This window comes from Callospermophilus lateralis, chromosome 6 (genome assembly GCF_048772815.1).
Source record: "Callospermophilus lateralis isolate mCalLat2 chromosome 6, mCalLat2.hap1, whole genome shotgun sequence".
NCBI classification, from domain to species: Eukaryota; Metazoa; Chordata; class Mammalia; order Rodentia; family Sciuridae; genus Callospermophilus; species Callospermophilus lateralis.
This window is the reverse complement of record NC_135310.1, coordinates 132418574-132444089: the sequence shown is the minus strand read 5'-3', so window position 1 is coordinate 132444089 and position 25516 is coordinate 132418574. Positions and strand designations below refer to the sequence as shown.

The 25516-nt window shown below is 36.2% G+C and overlaps 3 non-coding genes across 3 annotated transcripts; 1 reads left to right on the top strand and 2 right to left on the bottom strand.

Annotated features, from left to right (window-relative positions):
- Positions 1-12591: 12591 nt before the first annotated feature.
- Trnat-ugu (transfer RNA threonine (anticodon UGU)) lies at positions 12592-12665 on the bottom strand. Its single transcript has one exon. It is a non-coding gene; the product is annotated as a tRNA-Thr (tRNA).
- Positions 12666-16108: 3443 nt separating this feature from the next.
- Positions 16109-16181, top strand: Trnam-cau (transfer RNA methionine (anticodon CAU)). The gene has a single exon. It is a non-coding gene; the product is annotated as a tRNA-Met (tRNA).
- An 8751-nt stretch (positions 16182-24932) lies between these two features.
- On the bottom strand, positions 24933-25006 carry Trnat-cgu (transfer RNA threonine (anticodon CGU)). The gene has a single exon. It is a non-coding gene; the product is annotated as a tRNA-Thr (tRNA).
- Positions 25007-25516: the final 510 nt, after the last annotated feature.

Here is a 25516-nt window from a genome sequence, read left to right as displayed (position 1 = left end):
TACAACATAGGGCTGGGGATGTGGCTCAGTGGTTGAGTGCCCCTGAGTTCCATTCCCGGTATACCTCCCCACCCCACTAAAAAAACATATGGTTAAAAAAATAACTCAAATATAACAGAGACCCTTGTAGAAAGAAGAGGACATCTGAGGATACTGCAACAATGAAACATGAATAAAATCTCTAGAAATTTCATATTCTATAAATGAGTGCTATTTATAGAATATGAAATCATAGTTTAAAGTAAGAATATTTTATAAATAAAATGACTGAAAATTTAGCTAAAACATTAAGGGATCAAACCAAGAGATGGGTCAGATTTTAAAGGGGTTAATTAATAACACTTCTTTCCTCTGCCTGAATTCAGAGCAACATGAAAAATGCCAGAGACATGGAAATCAAAGTGTTCACCTTATTGTTATTAGTGCTATTTGGAGATTGTGGTTTTAGTCATGCATATTAAATCATCTTGCTTTCCATCTTGCTTACCCATCTGATTGATACAGTTGGACAGCAATACTGCATACAAACACACACACACACACACACACACACACACACACACACATACACACACACCAACCACATAAGAGAGAAGATCTACCACTGTAATTCAGGGACTAGAGGAGCAGAATAAAATTAATCCTGAGTTCAACTAGAGAGAAGGAAAAGTGGCTAATTCAAGAATGATCCGTTCTATCTTTCCAATTTACTGTGTTAGTCGACATTCTATCACTGTAACACAATACCTGAGACAATCAACTTATAAAGAAAAAAGATTTATTCTGGCTCACAATTTTAGAAGTTCCAGTCCATAATCAGTTGGCCTGTTGCAAGGCAGCACATGATGGCAAGAACATGTAGCAGAGTGAAACAACTGACTTTATGACCAGGAAGCAAAGATGAGTTTAGAGGGGACTGAGGTCCTACAATCCCTTTTGAGGGCATACTCCAAAAACCTAAAGACTTCCCACTAGACCCCACCTGTTAAAAATCCCACTGCCTCCCAATTACACCATCATGGGAACTAAGACTTCAACTTCTGGGTCTTTGGGGAACATTTAAGATCCATACTATAGCATATACTAATCAGATAAATTCCTCTTCCTTTCTAGAAACTATGAACGAGGCTACAGGAAAGATACAATGTTCGCTAGAATTGTGGCATTAGAAATCAAGAACAAAGTCTGGATATGAGATAGAGGAAGGTGTTAAAAGAAACTGCAATTTTAATCTGAGATGCTAGGAGAGAGGAAATACAATGATCAGAAAGGGATATACATGTAAGAATTTCTTGGAATAGATAACTTAATTTAAAAAAACAAAGACTTCTTTAAAATGTTAAGATTTCAGTTTGGCCTGTAAGGATTAGCTTGAGGGTTCACCCCAGGATGAATTCCTGCCTCTCCCAGACACCTCTATGTCAATTTTACCAGCTACACATTTACAAAATACCTTAAAACTACCTTAATCCTTTGCTAGGATCCTTCATCTTATAGCTGTTTAACCGCCAAGGGCAGGGACTGAGACACACATAGAGGTAGACACTGGCAGAGAAATATGTCTCCAAAAACAAAGAAGATAATAAACTACAACTGAAAGAAAGACAGCAATTTGATTATAAAGTAATAGTGGAAAATAACAAATGAAGGTCCTGTCCCCTCAAAAATGTCTTGTCTCATTGGTCATTGTATTGTTTGATCCTAAATCGATCTTCAGAATATGGGCTTGTAGAAAATTTATATTTAGTGACTTGCTTACCCTCTCATTTCTTCTTTTCTTCTAGACAACTGGATCTTTTGTACATACTTCTGAGATAAGATGAACAAGCTATAGCCATTTGTTTTGGATAATGAAAATTCAGTTAGCTCATTGAAGCATCTTAGCCTGATTGATCTTGCACAACTCAGAACTCTCATTGTCTCTCTTAAAACCAAATAACCCATCCCACCCCTCACCCCTCCACACCAAAAAAAAAAAAAAAAAGCCACCCCAGGCTCTCTAGCTGGTGTTGGTAGCCAGAGACATCACAAGAACATACCTCTTTTCATTTGAACTTATATTAAGCAAGTATCATCATAGAAGATTAGTCAGGAAAAAGGTTGCAGAAGGGTCTAATTCCAAAGGTTCTGAAAGAGGGAGCGGGGCAGGTATAATCAGGCCAGGACTCCAATAGGACCCTCCAAAAGTCTTGATGTGGCTGACTGAAGTGAATGAATTCTGGAAGCAGAAAATATTCTCTTTGGGTTCCAAATCTGAGTCAAAGGAAGATAAAGCCAGTTTTCACCCAGTGTGCCAGTGCTCCCTTAGAGACTATCATTGGTGAATGAATGTCCTTAGAGAATTCACATAAGTCTTGCATTTACATTTTTGCTATGATTATAGATTGCATCATTTTTCCACTCATTAATCTCATTTTAATAGTAGGGGAGAGTGGGATTTACCCTCCTAATTTTCAGAAAGCAAACAAAGACTATGTTAATAACAATGATGAGAATAATAATTTAACACATTCTAGAATGTGTCTAGAATGTGATATGAGATAATATCTTAATTATCTCATATCATGCTCCTAACATCTCCTTGAAGTAGGTGCCACAGTCTGGCTGAGCACAAATAACCGGGAGGTCACAAGCCACTTGTAGATTCAAGAAGGAACAAACTTTATTCCAGAACCCACGTGAACTCAATGGGAACTCCACGAGAACTCAAAAGTAGCGGGCACCCGAGGTAGCAGGAGCTGCCTTTTTGCCGGACAGCAGAGGTTTATATACACAACTGAATACACAGCTTGTTTCAATTAAGCATTATCCAGTTACAGCAATCAGTCATTATCTTAATAATTATATACAGCTTAACTTAATTATCATCATCTTAATGGCTCGCTGGCGTTACTTCTCAACCACTCCTTCTGGCAAAATGCCAGGCGCCATCTTGACTTGGTTGTGGCTCTCAACAAGTAGGCACTATTATTGTCCTCATCTTACGGTTGAGGAAATTGAAATTTAAAGAAATTAATTTCTGCAAGGTTTATAAGGCTCTCACATTTCCAGACCTCAGATATGAAGTGAATGCTTTGCAAACGTCATGAATAAACATTGGTTTTGTCTATAGTGTTTGGTACATATGGCTTGTTTGGTCTTTTCAATCATATGGAAAACTCCTTGAGGACAAGAGTCATGTCTTCTTGTTCAACTGGTTTAACCATGGTGCTAATTAAATTCAGAGGCTATTTTTGTTTCTTACATAAGAACAAATTGTACATTTTATCTATCACATGAAGAATATCTCAGAGTAAATCACTTCTGAGGATAAGGCAGAATACAAGCAGCTACTTGGAAAGTGCTTTAAAGGCTAAATTCTTGTTTAACACCAGACTATACTTTTATGTCAATACTTCTTCACATCCATAAAGCTCCAGGCTACCCCTCAGCAGCTATTAGATGCTGTCATAATCAAGCTGTTGTTCAGAGATATGGTATACAATACCTCTTCTTACTTTTGAATATAATCATGGGATAAACAGAGCATTCCAAGGTGGAGCAGATAAAGCCTTACAAAAGGAGATTAATTTAGTTTATTCCATGGCCTGTTTATTCTTCTCAGAGTACCTCCTACATATCTGAGGTTTTATTTCATATTTTCTTCCTATGAGAATAAAATAAGTTAAGCAACTGTTTACTAAGCTGGTATCTTCCCTTCATAGAAAGGAGACAACAGAAAGTTATTTCAGGTTTCCTAACCCAGACGGTTTGATACCAGTCTAAGTCACTTAATTCTGTTTAGCTTTATGACCATTAATTTCATCCTCAACTCTAATAAAATAGAAGAAAGACACCATGAGAAAAGCATGGGTTCCAAGGTCAGACTGACTTGGGTTTGAAACTGAACTTAGTCCACTTCCTATGATATGGTAAACATCACTGAACCTGTTTCCTCATCTTCAAAGAGGTGATTATGATACATATTTGGACAGGATTGTCTAGTTAATTAAATTAGATTGTGTCCTAAAATAATTAGAATATAGATTTCTAATAGCCAACTCCCCTTCTCTCTTTGATCAGAGGGCAAATGAAGTGTTGATGGCATAGGTGGACCTCACTTTTAGTTCATCCCTTTGTCAACATTTTAAGCCAGAGTTTTGTAAATGTGAATCATGTGCTTCAAAATTTCTTGAAGCCAGGTGTGGTGATGTGTGCCTCTAGTCCCAGCTACTCTGGAGGCTGAGGTAGAAGGATTGCAAGTTTGAGGCCAGTCTGGGAAATTTAGTAAATTTCTGTCTCAAAAGGAAATTTGAGGGGCTGAGGTTGTAGCTCAATGGTGGAGCTGTTTGCCTGATGTACATGAAACTCTGGGTTCAATTCTCAGAAGCGCAAAACTAGCAAAATCACTTGGAGTGCATTGTTCAAAGGTGCACATTTTGAGGCTCCTGACCAACCAAGATTAAAACCTCTGGAAATTAGTCCCAAGAAACTATTTTAACCAGTTCCCTAGGTAATTCACTTATACACTTAAGTGAAGAATCAGGACATGAAAGTCTCATTCTGTTTTTTAAATTGCAGAATTTCAATTTCCAGTGGGGCCAATTTATTGATTTCCTTGAGGACTAAAGATATAAGCAAATATAAGTTATTATTGTTATATTTTAGTAATATTTGAGAAATCATTTGGAAAATAAATAACAATGTTGGGTTTTCTAGAATCAATAATAAATTATATTTAAGTTTAAAAAAAAAAGGCTTCAAGGACTGGGAACATTTTTCTTGTTCTACCCTTCCCTCCCCCAACCCCCAGAAAAAGGAGAGGATAAGAAAGAACTTCAGCAAAGGTGTAACAAAGAAAGCTCTGGAAAGACTAAAGGTACTCAATCTGAGGCTAGGCGACTTCCAGTACAAAAGGAGCACAGAAACTAAAAAGTCATGTTCAAGAACTCTAAATATACTCTGTAATGCAATGTGTATGATTTCCTCTTATAAATTACTATATATATATTTTTTTCTTTTAATTTACATTTACTCAGATAAGGTAGCAAAAGAGCGGTTGACTCCCTATCTGTGATTCAACCAAACTTGGACTGAAAATATTTGAAAAATAATTGTGTCCATATTGAATACGTACAGCCTTTTTTTTTTTCATGGCATTATCTCTGAAACAATATAACAACTATTTACATCTTATTATGTAATACAAGTAATCTAGACATGATTTAGAGCATTCAGGGGGATGTGCACATGCTATATGCCAATACAGTGCCATTTTACATAAAGGACTTGAGCTGAGTATCTGTAGATTTTGGCATTCATGGGGATTCTTTTTTTTAATATTTATTTAGTGGTAAACATAATATTTTTATTTTTATGTGGTGCTGGGAATTAAACCCAGTGCCTCATGTATGCTAGGCGAGTGTGCTACCACTTGAGCCACATCCCCAGCCCCAATTCATGGGGATTCTGGAACAAATCTCCTACCAATACTGAGGGATGACTCCACCATGAACTACTATTTATTTAGTGTTTATTATATACTACATAGTCGACAGATTTTTTTTATCCTTAAAATTTGTCTGTAATTTGAGGCTGGGGATGTGGCTCAAGCGGTAGCGCACCTGGCATGCACGGGGCCCGGGTTAGATCCTCAGCACCACATACAAACAAAGATGTTGTGTCTGCCAATAACTAAAAAATAAATATTAAAAATTCTCTCTCTCTCTCTCTCTCTCTCTTAAAAAAATTTGTCTGTAATTAATTCTGTGTTCCTGGATACTGGGTATTTCATTGTAAATGTATTATTTTTCTGTATAAATTAAATAAAATTTTAAATTTAATATATTATCAATTTTTAAAGCACTATCAATTTTTCTCTACCTAAATAAGTTAATTATATAGTTTACATAAAAGACAAACACATAAGAATAGCTAAGGAAACCCTCTAAGAGCAACATAGGATAAGCATCTAGCCCTGTCAGATAATAATCCATATTATAACGCCTCTATAATTAACACAGTGTACTCTGTGGACTTCCATTCTAGATTATGATAGAGTAATTTTCCTTTTTTAAACTACTAAGAATTGGACAAAAAGTATGCTATGTGGTTTTCACACATTGAACAATAGACAGTTCAGGGCAATGATCCCTGAAAAAAGGAAAATAGATGAGTAAGGGCTATGATTGTCTCAGCTCACTGCCTGGAGAGTTTCTAGGTTGCAGCTCAGGGCAGGGAAACTTAAACAGAGGAAAAACAATGTCCCTGAGTTAAAGAGACAGAGATCAATATTCAGGGAGCTGAAGTGACTAGAATTCACAGCAGAATACCGAAGAAGAGTGCCTACAGAGAAAGAATCGTCAAGATCCGCAGAGGGTTTTAGGGCAATTGGGAGGTTTTTCAGTTAGCTCCTATGCCCTTGACATAATCCTGTCTTATATTGTTTTTGAGCACTTTCTTACTTTCTGACACTAAAAAGATACTCCAGAATTTTCTTGCATATTTCCTGCCCCAATCCTACAGGCAGTTATTTCTCCAAGGAGCCTTGGTTCCTGGTTTTATTGGAGAACAGAAATAAAAAACAAAATCAGGGCACTGGGTGTCCTTATTGCTAATGGGTATTTTTGCTTGTAGGTTCTCTCAGCTGGGAAAGCAACACTGTGTGTGTGTGTGTGTGTGTGTGTGTGTGTGCACGCGCGTGCGCTATGTATATGTATATGAATATACATGATACAGAGCACATCTATATGAATATTTATAAATGCTTCTATATATCTAGAAATTGTTTTGACTTTATGATTTTTTGACTATATCATGGTCTGGAAGTGATACACATTCTGTAGAAATCATAATTTAAATTTTGGTCTTCTCCTGGTTTACACAACACAGTACTCTTATAAGATGTTCAGCAGTGACAGCAAGCTGCAGCTCTTGCCACCCAGTCCTAAAGAAAACAACGTATGCTCTACAGTGTACTGTGTTGCTAAGCTTTGATGATATTAAATGCATCTTCAACTTACGATATTTTCACCTTATGAATTTATCAAAGCATAATAAGTCAACACATCTGTAAGGCAACACATCTTCATATTCAAGTGTAAGTCTACACATATGCATATTCATTTGCATCTATGACAAACTAATTATGAGTTTATACTTATATCCCCAACTCTATTACCATATGGATCCATCTAGTCTCCTTCCCTTTCTTGCCTATACCCTCTGTGCCATTGAGAAACCTGAGTCTCACTATCTATCATTTATTTATTTGATTGTTCAATTCTAGTGTACACGTATAGTAGTTTCAAAATTGTTAAACCATATCCCCATGGTAAACAACTTTATCAACTGGAGTACTGTTCTATGAACAGTTCTTTTTGTCTTAGTCCATAGACTACTAATTTCAGAAGTTACTTAAGTCAGCATCATTCCATTTTACTCCCTTCAATGAAGTTTATTTAAAGATATATAATATAGTTATATTCTTTTGTTAGTCTATATTCCATCCTGGACTCCTGATAGGAGAATACTTGCAAAAGGTATTGTAAGAAAACCTTTTGATCTCAAGGCCTATGATTTTTTGCAATACTGGGATTGCTGTGTGCAGTTTTCTTAAAGATATAACATCTACTATTCCTCTTCATTTGAACATTATTACAAATACATAAGAAAACACTTCCAAAATCACCCACACATTGTGTCTCTGAATAAAGAAGAATTTTGAAAATGGCAGCTCTAATTATACTCAGCAGGAACTTGACATGTTAAACTTTGCAATAATTATTTTCTGAACACACAATGTTCCATTATCATTGACAGTTATCTGATATTTTTTCATTTTTTTCAATTATTTAAATAATTTGTCAATCACAAGTGGTATTTAAAAAAAATTTTTTGGTTGTTGGGGGGAATAGGAAGAATGGAGGAACTTTGGTTTGGGCAAAGGGGAGGGTGAGGAGGGATTATGGGGGTTGGAAAGATGGTGGAATGAGATGGACATAATTACCCTAGGTACACGTATGATTGCACAAAAGGTTCATCTCTACACTATGTGCAACCAGAGCATTGAAATGTTGCGCTTGATTTGTGTACGATAAACTGAAATGCATTCTGCTGTCATGTACAACTAAGTAGAACAAATAAAAATAATAATAATAAAGTTTGTCAATGGACTTTTATTTTTATTTATTTATGTGCAATGCTGAGAATAGAATCCAATACCTCAAAGCCTTTACTGGAGATATTTCTGTATTCTCCAGGGTATCCAGCTGCTCCCATAAGAGACTCCATCCCCAAAACTCAAGCTATTCTCTATCAGGAGAGGAGTACACAGAGGCTGATATTCTCTAGGAACTCTTAAGAGACAAAACACCTGTCGATACCTGTGTCAGTCTCATGCAGGTCTTAAATGCAAGATGTGGAAAAGATATTGCAGGAAGTAAGGACATATAAACCTGTCAAGATTCCGGAGGGGAGATACAACAAAACAAAATTCTAATATGGTAACTGGGCCTAGGGAGGATAAATGGAGAAGAGGTACAAAGATGTTTAACATCTGAGTGTAAGGTGATTACTCTCAGCTTTCCTGTCAAATATATAAAAACGCATACATATATAATAATTTTTATTTCTTAAGATTATCTTTTTAAGGTGCATAGGTTCTCACTATGATGCTGCAGCTGGCTTCAAATTTGTGATTTTTCTTCCTCAAAGTCTTCAGTCCCTCGGGTTATGGGAATGTGCCACCACACCTGACTTATCACTCAGATTTTGTGTCTCTGAATAAAGAAGGATGTTATAGGTGGAAGTGGTGGCAAGTTTTCAAGGTCAGCCTCATCAGTTTAGCAAGATACTATCTGAAAAGTAAAAATGACTGGGGATACATGTTAGTGGCAAAGCAACCCTAGGTTCAAACCCCAGTAACAAAAGCAAAGAATATGCTGCCATTTAAAATAACATGGATGAAGCTGGAGAACTCCATGGTAAGTGAAATGATCCAAACACAAAAAGAAATCTATTGTATACTCTTTGTGGGGAATCTGGGGAAAAAACAGTTGAATGCATACAGAATGGTGGTTACTAGAGGATGATCATTAATAATAGTGCATCATATACTATAAATTCCAAAGAGCCTAGAATTTTAGGTGTTCTTACTGCAGAATAAATAAATATGTGAGATGATGAATTTTATTAGTACATATCCACTATGCATATTAATGAAATTTGGTGTGATATTTCATATATGCATACACATGTACTGATAATGTCCAACCCCCCCTTCTACACTTGATATCCCAGTCAGAGTCAGTACTCTACTTTCATATCAATTTTATTTTAGCTGCCATATATAATAGATACTAAACAGAATGTGATACTTTTCCTTCTGTGTCTGTCTTTCATCACATAGCATTATGTCATCCAATTCCATCTATTTTGCTGAAAATTACAGGAACTCGTTTTTTGTTTATGATTGGATTATAATACACCTATGTGAATACATAACATACTTTCTGATGAATATTTTAAGTTGCTTACCTATCTCACTAATTTTTCTTTGTGCATATTGTGAAACATACTGTTACACAACTTAAATTTCTACAACCAAAGAAACAAAGAATAAATTAGAAAACTATAAATAAAACAAAAAAGAACACAGTGCCTCACATGTGCTAGGCAAGCGCTCTACCACTGAGCCACAACCCGAGCCTCCAGATGCACAGCAATTCTTTTTTTTTTTTTTTTTTTTTTTTGGTACTGGGGATTGAACTCAGGGTCAGTCGACCACTGAGCCATAATTCTGAGCCCTAATTTATTTTGAGGCAGGGTCTCACTGAGTTGCTTAGCATCTCGCTTTTGTTGAGGCTGGCTTTGAACTTGTGATTCTCCTGCCTCAGCCTCCCTAGAAACTGGGATTACTGGCGTGGGCCAACGCACCCGGCCTTTGATAGCAATTTGAGATCCAGAAATTTCATGAGAAACAAATAAGGCGGAAGCATAATTCTACCTGTTAAACATATATGTCATTAAACTTAAAAAAATTTCCAAGTATTTCTACATATCCAAATGTCTAATGGTCATAATAAAAATATACACTTCATTCACTAAAATGGACATTTATGCAGTAATTTTTTGTGCATAGCATAATGTAATCTAGAGGAAATTACTTTTGGCGATGTGCTTTCTAGAAGGAGCACCTTATATTCATAGCTTGGGAAAACTAGAAAAAATCTTCCAACTTCAAAAATAATGAGTATTACGGGTTAGTTGCCTGTAATAATCATTTTAATAGTTTTTTATTTTAAATCAACACTTGCATATTCAAAACTACAATAAATTGTCATTTTGCACAACGTTTTATTGTTTATACAACTCACATTCATAAAATTAAAGTAGAATATTTTCTTGAAGGACTTGGGCTTTATTAATAAAATAATATCTGGATATTAATAAGTAAAATATCTAAATGGAAATGAATGCTCTAAATGCAATGGAATAGTCAAAAATTAACATTTTACTTAAAAGTTCAGATTCTTAATGTTACCGGTGTTGGTTTGACAACAAAGATTAGAATTATGATGCAATATAATAATTTTTGGTTGCGTAACTCCAGCAGCTTGGGAGGTTGAGGCAGGGGAATGTGAGTTCAAAATCAGCCTCAGCAATTTTTAGCAGGACTCTAAGCAACTACAAGACCCTATCTCTAAATAAAATATGAACCGGGCTGGGAATGTAGCTTAGGGGTTAAGTGCCCCCGCCTTGTTAAATTCCCAGTACAGGAAAAAAAAAAAAGCACCATAATATAATTTTGACCCTGCCTTTTATTATTTTATAATTTTTATGAATATTTGTTAGCTCAAATAGAATGTATGAGCCCATCACTATCACATATATATATTTTTTTTTATTTTTATTTTTTTCCAGTGCTGAGGATTGAACCTAGTGTCTACTGCCACTACTAGGTAGGTGCTGTAACACTGTTATAGTTCCAGCACTTTTTTATTTTATTTTGAGACAGGCTGACAACTAATTTGCAATTCTCCTGCTTCTGCCTCCTGAATAGCTGGAATCACAGGTGTATACCACCCCACTTGACTACATGTACTCTTGATAATTTTATTTAATTGTCAATCTATTTCCCTAATAACTGTTTTAAAGTTCTTTATTGCTTCTATACCCAAACCAATAGGAAAAATGATATATTTTTGTTTACTTATTAGAAATTATTAAATTTTTAAACTTTGGAATTTTCATTGTAAGATAGTGTAAGAGCTTAAAAGTTGTTTAAAGAAACAAACTCATGGAACTGCTGGTGTGGCTCAGGTGGTAGTGTGCTTGCCCAGCGTGCAGGAGGCTCTGGGTTTGGTTTTCAGTGTCCCATAAAAGCAAGATAAAAGATATTGTGTCCACCTAAAACTGAATAATAAGTAAAAGAATTGGTTCAAGTACTAATAAAGCTAAGCTTTAGCGGGGAGCATTTTGTTAAAAAAAAAGTGATTACTTATTTTTATTTTTCAAATGTTTATAGCTATTCTATTATCATCAAATACATAAGGGAAATGAGACTCAGTGGATTTATGTAGTTCATTAACAAACGAAAGCTACACCAAGGCATTCTGACATGACTTCACATGGATTCTTACCACATGGTCAGTAATGGGGCAAAAGTAAAGCTGAGGACCAATTGACTATATAAGGATGGTATTTATCCTTAATACAGTAACATGGAAATCATAGTCATCTTATGAGTACTTGTCATGTAAAGGACAGGAAAACAAAACAAAATAGATCTGTTAGTAGTTTATTAAGGAAAAAAATCCTTTGTGCTCTTCATATACACCCTCCTCATCTTCCTTGTTTTATTTTTCTTCACATAACTCATCACAACCCAACATAGTATTTATTTTGAGTGTTTATTTGTTTATTATCTTCATCACTTTACTAGATTTTAAGCTTTCAGAGAATGGTGTAGGATTAGGGGGTTGGCTCCTTTAAAATGGCTCTATTCTTGGCACTGGTGCATAGTTAGCAGAAAAAACTATGTTGAACTAATGGTTAAATAGAAGATGAAAACACATGGAATTAAATAAATCAACTAAGGTTGGCACTTGTTAGTGTCAATATTTTTTAAATTTCCTCAATTTGCTCTATACTTTCAGCACCTTTGTTTCAACCCCAGAGGTGCATAAGCTTCTGGCAAATACAGTTTTTAATTGACTATTAATAGGAATTTATAATTATTTTCCTCTTCTCTCCAAAAGGCAATGTGATCCTGCAGATATCATGATTTTTCTGTCAGTTTATTGTGCATTAACCGTTCATTAATTTATGTGTACTCTTCTGAAATCAGTTACAGAGCTGAACGTTGTCGGATACTAGAGATGATATAATTTACATGTATATAGGTTTCCAATCTTTGCATAACATAAATTTCAATACATACTTGTCAAAGAAAAAGAATTGTCCCTATAATTTGTTAAATTCTCCCTTTTGGGAGTGGTAATTATATAGTCACATTGCTTATAATGTCTGGAATTTACAATAGGCTGAATACTGTGGAGAGTTTAGGTAGAAACACGAGTTATTGCGAAAGGAGGAGAAAAAAAAAGCCTAAGGCCCCACTGGGATTCGAACCCAGGATCTCCTGTTTACAAGACAGGCGCTTTAACCAACTAAGCCATGGAGCCCTTGGATGCCAGGTTCCTTGCACTATATGTATCCATTCCATTGAGTATTCTTCTTACCAAGTTCGCAACTTATAGTCCATCATGAGAAGATGAATAAACTCTAAGAAGACATTCTACTTAAGTACATGCACTACAAAACTAATACAAGCAGAAAAGATTTTGGTAACTTAAATATTACTAATAATGTTTCAGTTAGTCCAAGGATACACACTTTTTCCACACGAGATAAAGTCTTCTAAAAATCAAACTTTCCTGTTACTGCATCTCATCTATCTAAACTTGGATTCTTCATTCGAATGTCCTAACTGGGGATCCCAGACCAAGGAACTCCACCGGGAGAACAAGTTGGGCACATGCGAGTCCTTACAGGTACTTAGGCTCAACAGAAGTGATTCGAAGGGGAGAACTGAGGTCAGCAACCCCTATCCAAAGCTAGCATCAATGCAGTATTTGCTTTCTGGGTTTTTTTCTTTAGACCTGTTCTCAGCACTAATTCTCAGAACCAGGATCATTCTGTTTTAACTATTTCCCTGACTGCATTTAATAAGATCTGGGGATCTGTTTACATATGTCTCTTGGTTAGGAAAGGGAATACATTTAGATTAAAGGGAATTTTTGAGAGTTCTCTGGAATCTCAATCTTGTTTCCAAAAAAAAAAAAAAGGATTATTAGAGCAATTAATTCTGAAGTGTCTACATAAATTTATAATTAAAAAGTTCAAGGGTGAAGAAGATCAGAAGTCAACTTTACTTCTATCTGTTTCCTATGATAAGGTCGAGAGTTGCCCTGTAACTAAGATCCTTTGAAAGCAGAGACAACAAAATCTGTTATAAAAGCATACAGACAAGCAATTAACTTAAGTCAAATTAAGTAACATTCACAATAAAACTGAAATAAATTTTCCCTAAATTAATATATGAACATGGAATATTTATACTTCAGTCCATCCTAGCATCCTTCAAACTCAAAGCATTAATAGGGACTGGTATTATATAATACTGGTATTATACCTTTTGAAGCTAATTTTGCGGCTTTATGAATAGAATTGTAAATTCACAAGAAACACTGTATTTTCACACTTCAACTTCATATCAACACAGACCCTTTCATAAATAATACATTCAGAGTAAACAAGCCATTGTTAGTTGAGCCATCTATATAAACCCAGCCATCTATATAAACCCATCTACATAAACAAAATACTCCATTTGTAATACTCCATTTGTAATCTATGTAGCAAAATAAAAAAGTCTAAATATAAGTGGAATAAATATATAGATATGAGTATATGATGAAGGTGGTAATTTGAATCAGTAGAAATAAAATGATTTATTTAAAATATTATGTTGGATAACCATCTAAGAAAATGAAAGTTTAAGTCAATATACCACCTGTGGTACTAAAATTACAAATAGATACCAAAATTTTAAAGTAAATGATGGAAGCTCACATTATAATTGCCAGAAATGTGAGGACAGGTTTTAGTTGTTGTTGTTGTTTTGTGATATATATATATATATATATATATATATATATATATACATACATACATACACACACACACACACACACACACACACACACATATATTTGTTGTAGAAAAATCTTAATATGGTTGCTCAGGAGTCAGAATCCCTTGCCCAGTGGAACAGGGTGGAAGAGAGGGTAGACTTTCATTATGAAAGTTGTGGTAATTTTGAATCATATGTTTTACTTATATTTTTTAAGAACATTTTGAAAACTCACCCACACAACAAAATTGTTCCCTTGGACATAAAGTCTTGAAGAAAAATTTCCTAGGACTGCCTCATATTACAGAATATATAACACCTTATAGCACTCTAAGTTGAAAACTGCAGAATTCCTAGGAGTGAACCTGATTTCAGATCATGTTGGGAATGGAACCTTAATCGGAGGCCCTCAGACCTCTCCACCACAGCAGCACACAGTAACTCCTTTGGAATTCATCTTAATAATTTAAAAGACACAAGTATGTCCTCTCGATTATTATTATTATTATTTAGAACATGTTGCACAAATGATTCTTGTAGCCATCCCAACCACCAATCAAGTCCCAGACTCGGACCCTTGCCCTGCAACTGAGACACCCACACACCCACGTTTACCTCCAGAACTCTAAAACCCCAGAGGAAAAGAGAAGAAGCCAAAGCCTAGCGTCCTTCAAACTCAAAGAGAATCAGCCCTTGACAAAATTGTTAGAAATCAGCCTGGCTGACGCAGCACCAGGACTCCGAGGACGAGGAGATAAAGAGCATTCCAATTTGTCATCCCAGTTTGGGAATCCTCCGTGGGAAGGGAAATCAATTTCAATATCTGCAAACTGAAAATAGAAGAGTTCCCATCCCAATCCACCTGGAACTTGAGCCACGGTTTGTGTGCCTATGTGTGATTTCTTATTTGCAAAGCCTCGAAGAGAACACAATTGTGCAAGCAGATCTTTGTTGTTGAAGTTGTTTAATGTGTTCACGTCCTTCATTCCCAAAATCCCGCGTTAAACTCGCTGCGTTTCACTTTCCTCATCTGTACAAAAAATTGATAACAGAAGTTTCATTTTTTAGTAAATACATATACATTTTTTAAAAGTGTATTTGGCTCATAATAAGCTCTCAGTAAAATTTACTATCACTATTTGTGCCACATAGTCTTCACTGACAACTTTTTTTGTGTCAAGTGTTCAGTCTTTTAAGTGTACTGTGAGATATCTCATTCTACAGACAAGCAATTAACTTAAGTCAAATTAAGTAACATTCACAATAAAACAGAGAGAATTTTTTCCCCTAAATTAATATATGGAACATGGAATATTTATATTTCAGTCCATCCACAATTTCAAATTTAGGATATTTTCCACTTTTTCAGATGGCCTTATCTTGAAATCTGATATATTGTTTCTCGGTTTCCAATCATCTCACCTCATCTCCTCCCCATTACCTCATCTGTATTTAATCTATTCTCAAGCTCTAGACCTGTAGAGGGCATTCAGGTATCATGGTTAGGGACATGGATTCTAAGAACCTTGGCAGGCAAGGAAGTGAAGGGCCAGAGCTCATCAGCTTTCTGTGTTTGTCATTGCTGCTGGAGGGGTCTTCATGAACTGGATCCAGTTCAGGCCTCTTATATCTGTGTGTCACCTTCTAGTTACAAGTTTACAGATGTTGTTTGGGACAGTGTGAACTCAGTGAAATGTTGTCTCCCACCAGTAAGTGGTGGTTAAGGTATAAAGGGAAAGCCCACTGTGTTGTACGTTTATTTAATGAAGGACAAAATCCTGAAAATTTTGATCAATAATTATTACATATTCAGTGAACATGTAATAATGTAGCATGTATTTTTATGTACCCTATCATGAAAGTAACTTTTCAGAAATGGCACATAAATTTGAAAGAGAATTAATTTATTTACAAAAGCTGTGAGGAATGTGTGCCTTCTTAGCGCAGCAGGCAGCGCGTCAGTCTCATAATCTGAAGGTCCTGAGTTCGAACCTCAGAGAAGGCAGTATGTTTTCCTTTCCAGACACTTTCTGTCACTTCTGCATATTTAAAGTTGATACAAAACACTCACTCGTGGCAGAGGAAAATATTTCAACCCACTAAACTTAGAACAAAAAACCCAGACCTCAGTACAACTGAGGAGGCTGCAGCCCTTCAAGGACTTGACTTCTTTGAAAGGCAGTTTTTTGTTTGTTTTTCCCTGCAGTACTGGGAATTGGACCCAGGAGCGTTCTACCACTGAGCTATATCCCCAACCCTTTTTACTTTAATTTTTTTGTTTTAAGACAGGGGCCTTGCTAAATTTGTTAGATTGGGCTCAAAATTGCTATCTCGAAATTGCTAATTATCCTGAGCAGCGAGGATAAAAGGGGCCTGGCCAAGACACTTTTTAAATACACTGACTATGATGCATTATATAATGCCATAATCTCCATCTAATATTATAAACCTATATTAGTTACCTATTTGTACTAGAAAATTACTACGAATCCAGTAACTCAAAATAACACAAATATATTGTCTTACACTTCTGGACGTTAGAAGTATGAAAATGAGTCATATGGACTTAAAATCAAGTGTGGCAGAGCTGCCTTCCTCTGAAGTTTCTAGGGGGAAAGTCCATTCCTTGCCCTTTTTTCAGCTTCTATAGGTTGCCACATGCTCTTGGAGGCATCAACTGACCTCTACTTGTGTTTTCTCTGTCTCTGGGGAATCTCATGCAGCCTGGTTATGACAGGGCATTGCAAAGTCAGATATCTCCCACCAGGTGGCGCAGTTCGAGCCAACAGATTGAAGACCCTCCTTACAAGGTACTTGGCCTGTTCCAATGAGAGAATAAATGGGACAGGGATAAGAGATAAACCTATACCACTGTTTGTTTGAGTTGTTAGGAGAGCTGTATTTCAAATGCAGCTTCCTCAAGAGTAAAATCCCCTAGAAAACTGTCCATAAAGTCATAATTGCCCTATAGGTGAAGGTAATAAACTCTTGGAAATATGATCCTGCTTCTGTTCAGGACCATTGATACGTTCCCACTCTAGGACAGAAATTCCTATACACAATGTGGATGCAAAATGACCACCATTGCAGTCTTGGAGAAACACTTCTGCTGTTCAACTGGATTCTACTCAGACCAAAGCAGCTTCTTTACAGTTTCTTTACAAGAAAATGGGCATTATCACAACATACAATGGACTTTATATGTCACAGGAAGGGAGGGATGATGATAGAGTGCTGGAATGGATGATTCAAGCAACAATTACAAAAAGTTCATCAGGAAAGACAATTTGAGTAGTACCACTACTTAACTAGAGTCATTTGTGCCTTAAATACTACACTGCAGCAGATGGAAAAAAAAAAAAAAAACAGCTCTACAACATTTGCTGAGCAATACTGAGCTGGGAGATGGAAGATGGGGTAGTCAATTTGGTAATATGGGATGAATCACAACCTCATAATATCAACTATTCTTTTTTTCCTGCTGGAATGTACTCCCTAGGAATGGTTTGTGATTGACACTGAGGTGTTGACTCTCACAAGGACCCCCACCTTCTAACATGGAGAGTTTATTACATTTAGGTTGTGAAAGTCACTGATACCAAGATGAAATTTTTAATGTCAGATAAAATTAGGACCTGGAAATAATGAAGGGGGAAAGTTCACAGCTGCTTTTGTGAGTTAAGTACTATTTCAAGGACTTCCTAAAAATCCCAAAAGAAATTCCTTCACATTCTACATGCTTTGCATGACTCCCACATATGCAAGTATTTCTGAAACAAAGTTAAACTTTAACACTGTCACATAAAGTATTCTGGACAGAACACATGCCCAGAAATAACACCTCAGCCAATAACTGACTCTGATTCCTGCCTGAGTCTCTAACACCAATAAACTTTGTATCTAAGTAGTAGAGAAGAACTACTACTTTTATTATTACCAGCCAGCAAACATAGTTGGCCTAGTCTCATTTATACTAACCAATTTGTACTTTTTACAGCTCTAACTCAGAGTCCCCAGACTCCCTCTTAGTTACTTTTTTTAGTTGACTTTAAATATTACTAGTTCTAGCCAGATATGGTGATGCACACCTATAATCCTAGCAATTTGAGTGCCTGAGACAGGAGGATTATAAATTCAAGGACAACACAAACAATTTTGTCAGACCCTGGATATAGGGATGTAGAAATATAGCTTAGTGGTGGAGTGCCCCTGGTCACATAGCCAAGCTTATATTACTGTCTTACTAGCTTTGCTGTAGAAAACACTTCTAGCATATGGAGTGCTAGGTTACTCTTCAGGGGCTTGAAAGCCATTTTTGTCAAAACCACCTAATCTTCTTTTGGTCCTGTGAAATTTTCTAATGAATAATCTTTTGATGTCAGGAGGCAGAAAACTCCACCCTCAATTCTTGCACATATGTCTCTTGAAGATTCACAAAGTTCAATAACTCAGACCACTATTTCACCATCTTTCCAAATCATCCCACTTTTTTATCTCACAAATACCTCCAAACCATGCTATCCTTGGGGAGGCAGATTTAAGACTTCAGTCTCCCATTTCCATGATTGTCTCCGTTGTGAATGAGCTCTCTTGCAAAACTCGACTCAGTGATTGGCATACTATGTGGCAGGCAAGATGGAACTGGTTCAGTAATATATACGTTAGCAATTCCTTGCTTAGATGGGATAGTTATCAGTGGTAAACCAAAATACACCCTCAACTCATTTTCTGACCTCTTTAGTTGACATAAACCAGACACTTGGAGTTTCTGATTAAGTACCTTCCTCCAGGGATCCTGAGTCTGGTTTGCCTAGTGACTGATGCAATGTTGTCTCACAATCACAAGGACAGTTTTAAGCATGGCTCAGTGGTAGAGTGCTTGTATAGATGTGTGAAGTCCTAGGATTTGATCCTTAGCATGGGTGGAGGTAGGTGGTGCGGGGGGGGGGGATTTGTGAGCAGACCACACCCATACAGGCAGCTCATGGACCCCAGTTCCAGCTTCAAATTGGGAATAGGCAGTACTCAGTCCTACCAGATTTGATGTGCTGCATCTGCTATTTCAACAGACAAGCAAGCATGGGGGAGAAAAGGCTTTGGGGAAAGGCAGACATGATGCATCTTATTTGACCCTTGCACAGTTGCAAAAAGGCATGCTTTAGAGCTGGAACATTTTCTTACACTGAGGTATGGAACCCTCATAGCCTTATGGTTGGCTTATCACTTTGTTTGGGAGAATCCCGTACTGGTCTTAACGTGTGCTTCTTTATTCTGCTTAAGTATATACTTGGCCTACATCACTACTGTACCTGTTGTGGGCTGGAAAAAAAGCTAATACACAAGAGGGGTGTAAAAGGGCCACTTCCCTTTATTAGCTGCAGGGCAAGACCTGCTGGCCACAGGGCACCTACATATACTATTGAAGCTGATCTTCTTGTATCTTTTCTTTGTGAGTAAAGTGTTATTCCATCCAGTACCTGTGTGAGTCATGTCTTTCTTGGAGATCCCAGTACCTGCAAACTGTAATGGTGTGAACTGATTAATATAATCAATACGTCATAGATGTAGGTTATAGGTATAAGGCAAGATAAAATAGACAATCAATAAGCGATAGATATAGGATTTAAACCATAGGACAAGTCAGTGCGTCAGTATAGTTATAAATAAATATAAACAAGTAGGTTAATATAGATATAGACAAGGTTAGATTAACATAGCAATTTGATCTTGTAGACTTGCATAGGATAAAGGACATAGGGTTTATAGATAAACTTAGTAAACTTAGTAAAATGACAGATGAAATAAACTTAGTAAAATGACAGATGAAACTGTGTGTGTAGGCCATAAGATAACTGTAGTTTTAAGTAGGCATCAAATAAGTTACTAGTACTGAGTATGTAAAGCAATTGCTCTGGTAGAGTCTCATTAGTCACTTGCAACAATTTCCACCTTGCTTGGATTATGAGGGTAGGGTGTCACTGTAGTCATTTGAGTAAAAATATGTGACTATAGAAACTCCATCTTAGTTTCTTTGTTATTGTCCTTGTGAAGAGAGAACTTCATGACCCATTTCTAGGAAGTAGAAACTAAAGCTGTTTTCTTATTTTTTAAAAAAAATTGTTTTTCTGTACTTTGTACCCCACAAATTGTACCCTACTCAGGATGCAGAGGTGGTCATGGTGAGCTACATCCTGGGTTTGAATGGCCTTGTGGGTCTACATGACTTTGAAGTAGATTCTCACCCCGCGACCCCTACCCAAATTCAGGATGTAACTGTCTAGCACCTGCCTGAACCCGGGACTGTGGTCAACTGAACTGCAAAGCTAATGTTTTTTAGCTTCTGTTTATCACTTGCTTGCTGACTGGAAAAGTCCAGTCCTGCCTAAAGCCCACAGGTCCCACTTATTAATGTTGTAATTTCTATGATTGGCTAGTTAATATGACAATAAGCAAGTCACTGGTTGTGAATTTTGTGCTCATATTCTCCTTGGATGGACCAGGAAGCTGCTGTCCTCCCACAGAGCTTGAGTCTTTGTGGTAGGTGACAATCCCTGGACAGGTAAACAAAGCTCTCTTTTGATTTGAAATTCAGACTTATAGTGTTTTCTGGAGTGGCTCCCCATAACAAAACCATGCAATGAGTTGACATCCTGGGCCTACAGTATCTGGTGATAGGCTCTGTTACCTGTTTACTGTCATCCCCACCTAGGGGGTGATAATGGTGTCACTTTCTGGGTAATGGTATTTCTCTTGTTATTTAAGTCTTCTTTAATTTTACTTTGTAGTTTTTCAATGTGCAGGTCTTTTACATACATTAAAACTTATCCTTAAATATTTCATAGTTTTGAGGATCTTATATATAGTACCTTTTTTTTTAATTTCCAATTTCTCTTTGCTTTGAACATTATACTGAGCTTGGATTCTTGGAGTTTAATCCAAGGAATATCCTGCCTAGCCATGATGTATTATCATCTTACAAATGATAAATCATGGATTTGATTTACTGATTATTTTAAGGATTTTTAAAAATTTTTTGTGAGAAACATGGGTCTTCAGTTTCTTTCTTATATGGCTTAGTCTGGAATTGATATTAGAGTGATGCTAAACTTACAAAGTAAGTTCAAATATATGCCTTCCTCTTTTACTTTCTGAAAGAATGTATATAAAATTGGTATTATTTATTGCTTGAACAGTTGGTAGAATTAAACTTGAAAACCATTGAGGCCTAATTTTTTCTATGTAGTCTTAAAGGACAAAATTATAATTTTGATTGAAGATTGGTCTGGTACAATGGAGCACACTTAGATTTAATCCCTACTACAAAAAAGAAAGGAAGAAAGAAAAAGAAAAAGAGACTGTGCAAAGTGGCATTCACCTGTAATCTCAGTGGCTCAGGAGGCTGAGACAGGAACAGGATTACAAGGCCAGCCTCAGCAATTTAGGGAGGCCCTAAGCAACTTAGCCAGACCCTGTCACAAAATAAAAAATAAAGAAGACTGGGATGTGGCTCATTGTTAAACATGCCCCTGGGTTCAATCCCTTATAATAATTAAAAAAAAAAAAAAAAAAAGGAAATGAAATCTAAATTGGCTTCATTTTCTTTTCTGTTTTAAAATTAAATTTATTTTTAACTAATACTTAAAAATGTACATATTGACTTTATTTATTTATTTTTACTGTACTGGGAATCAAACCTAGGGCCTCATGTGTCATAGGCAAGACCTAATTTGCTTTATTTTTATTCTAGAATCAAGCAATATTTCATTTCCTAAAATAGAATAGTGTTCTGATGAGCTGAGTGGAAAAGTTTGGTTTTACAGACAGAAAACAGCTTGAAGAAAGCAGAAACAGAAACCAAGAATCAGATTGCTCATTTCATAGTTTCTTTCCTTGTAAGGAAGGAACAGGAAGACATAACAATAACAAAATAATTGATTAGCTAATTTCAGGTTACTTCTTTTACATAAGGATTAATGTATCATTATCATGCCCACTGAAACTGGTCTGTTTTGGAAATTTGGCTGTTATCTTTCCAATCTTAATTTCCCCAGAGGTCAAACAGCTTATTATCAGCTTGACAAAGTGAAGCTTTAGCATAAATAAACTCCATTTTGATTTTTGAGTGTTGGGGTTCCATGTAAGAACAATGACCTACTATAATTTTTACTTACCTGGCAATTCTTGGTGTTCCTTGGCTTAAGGCCAATAATTGAATCTCAGCTGTCACTTTCACATGACCTTTCTCCTTTATGTCTGTGTTATCTATGTTTAAATCTCCTGCTCTCCTTTTTTTGACTGGGGATTGTACTCAGGAGCACTTTGCTCCTGAGCTATATCCCCCTTTTTAAATTTTGAGACAGGGTCTAAATAAATTGCTGAAGTTGGCCTTAAACTTGGGATCCTCCTGCCTCAGCCTCCTGAGGCACTAGGATAACAAGCATGTGCCACCAAGCTGACTCTTTCTCTTTACTCATAAAATCACCAGTCACTGGATGATGGTTCTCCTAAACCAGTAGTACCTTCATCAAAAGTTGATTACTTCCAGGTTTGGTGCTACACACCTAAAAAATCAGCTCCCTGTGAGGCTGAGGCAAGATAATCACAAGTTTAAGGCCATCCTGGGAAAATTAGGGAATGCCTACCTTAAAATAAAATAAAAAGGACTGAGGGTATAGCTTGGTGGTAGAGTACTTACCTAGCATGTATATAACCTTGGGTTTAATCCCCAAAACCTCAAAAAACAAAACAACCACAAAAAGGAAAGGAAAGAAAAATCTTGATTACTTCTGCAAAGAGTCTATTCCCAAGTACAATCACATTTACAGGTACTGGGAATTAAGACTTTCTAAGGGACACAATTCAATTCACAACATCCTTGGAAGTTTTATCCATAAATTTAGAATAATACCTCAGAGTGTTTTAAAAGGATTGAATATTTGGTCTCAAACAATTATTTAGTAAATGATAATAATGATATAAACAACAATGCAGTGAACTTTAAAGACTGCTTTATTTATTTGTTTGTTTGTTTGTTTTTGGTACTGGAGATTAAACCCAGGGTGCTTAACCACTGAACCACATCCCAGTCCTTTTTATATTTTCTTTAGAGACAGGGAGTTGCTAAGTGCCTTGCTAATCTGCTGAGGCTGGCTTTAAACTCATGATCCTCCTTGCCTCAAGCCTCCGAAAGTGCTGGGATTACATGCGTGCATCATTGCACCTGGCTATAGACTGCTTTTTTTATGTACCAAATCACATCTTCCCCTTCTGCAGGATGGATCATAATTCACTGGTTTGTTTTTTTTGTTTGTTTTTTATTTGTGTGTGTGTGTGTGTGTGTGTGTATGTGTGTGTTTGCACATGTCAATTGTTTGTTGCTGTTGAAAACTGCATATTAAAATATTATGTTGTAGCCAAAAAAGCATCTTAAATATTTCTCAAATATTTTATGTACATTTACTCTTCAAATCCCCCATCAATTCTATTAGGTAAGTTTATAACTATTTTCCTTCCACATATGAGAAAAGCAATCTGCTACATGTGCCTCAGTCATCATGCAGACCACCTGAGGTTTAAGCATAGACAGTGGGACCTACTTCGACAAGTTGTCAATCAAGATGAACAGAGGTAAGATCCAGGCATAAAGGATAATTTAAGAATTATCTTGCCATTTATGGTACTTACAATAATTTAGTAGTCATTTTTTTCATTAAAGTAAAAACATAATTTAAAAATTTGCAGTGATTTCAAGAGGCTATGCTCTCTGATTACCTGTCCCATCCTATGCACTCCCCATATTCTTTCCTTGCCTTATTTTTCTCCACAGATTTTGTAAGTAGCTAATAAGTTTACTTAATGTACATATTAATATGTACTTATGTACACATACATATAAAATCTATCAGAGCAGGGATTTTTCTTAGCTTTTTTTCATTGCTATATTTCTTGCTTTTAGAAGTATATATGGGACATAAAAAACAGGCAGTCAATGTTTGTTAAGTTAATGGATGAACAAATGGAAAACAAAAGGCATTAGAAATTCTGTGAATCCCAAAGCTAAGTTGCAATACTTGGCACAATTCTTCTGTCTGCTCTTTTCTCACAGCTTGTTGTCCTATCTGGGAGTACTTGGGTCTAGGAAATTTTAGCTTCCAGTCAATCATCATTTGCAAGGTTTCTGGTTCTTTCCTTGAGAGGATTAATATCAGCAAATAACTGTTTTTCTTCTTGTCTTCTTCAAAATGGCAAACACAAAGTTGGCCATATAACTCAGTGGCAGAGTGCTTGCCTAGCATGTGGGAAACCCTGGGTTTAGTCTCTAGCAATTAAAAAAAACAAAACAAAACAAAACAAACAAACAAAAAAAAAAACCAAGACGAGGTTGCCCCACAAACATTCTAGTTTTTCTTTTAAGTTGACCAATCACACTTATGAAATAAATTATAGAATTGGAGATTGGTAAGATACAGAGATATCATATATACAGCTAAGTACTTTAAACTGAACACATTGTAGCCGCTCAAAAACATTTTAATACAAAACTTAGGTAAAAAATGATTGAAGGTGTGTATGCATTCCACTTCAGAAAGGTATTGCATTTGAATTGTTACGTTTTTAAGAATTTACTTCTTTTCAAAGTAAAGAATCTTTGTTATAAGTTTGGTGAGAATTTGAAGGGATGATCAGTAATTGTCCAACATAAGATGATTTTCAGAAAGAGCTAATTTGCCAGGGGTGGAAAAAAGGTAAGGATGAAAGGCCCTACTGGGAATCGAACCCAGGATCTCCTGTTTACGAGACAGGCGCTTTAACCAACTAAGCCATAGGGCCACACAAGAAGTAGGGAAAGAACTGAATCTATCACATTTTACATGGACTAGATGTTTAAAAAATTAGTTTTTATTATCTGGTGTTATCAGTTGTCCTCACAAGATGTACCAACTCCAAAAAGACATTTCATTTCTTTTGAATACCCTGAAGACATAAGAGTACACCAGGAAAAGTATTACGCAGTTAACGGCGTTAAAAAAAAGGATTTCTTTTTTCTCTATTATTTCAAGGAAAGTCATTTCAGAAAGTCGAGGCTATGCAGCATATGATAAAGACCATTACAAACAGATAAAATACACACCTCTGACTCTTCAAAAAGTCGCATAGAAAAGGGGTCCCTATGTAACAAAGTAACTCGCTTGGGGTGCCTGAAACTGCCAGATTTGTCAGGGGCCGGGCCTTAAGATAAACTTCAGCTGCAAGTGTCAGCCCGTGTAGTTACTCTTCGAACCTCCTACTGTCTGTTTTCAAGAGGACCGTGGTAAGATCTGTTCCACCTGGGGCCAGCCA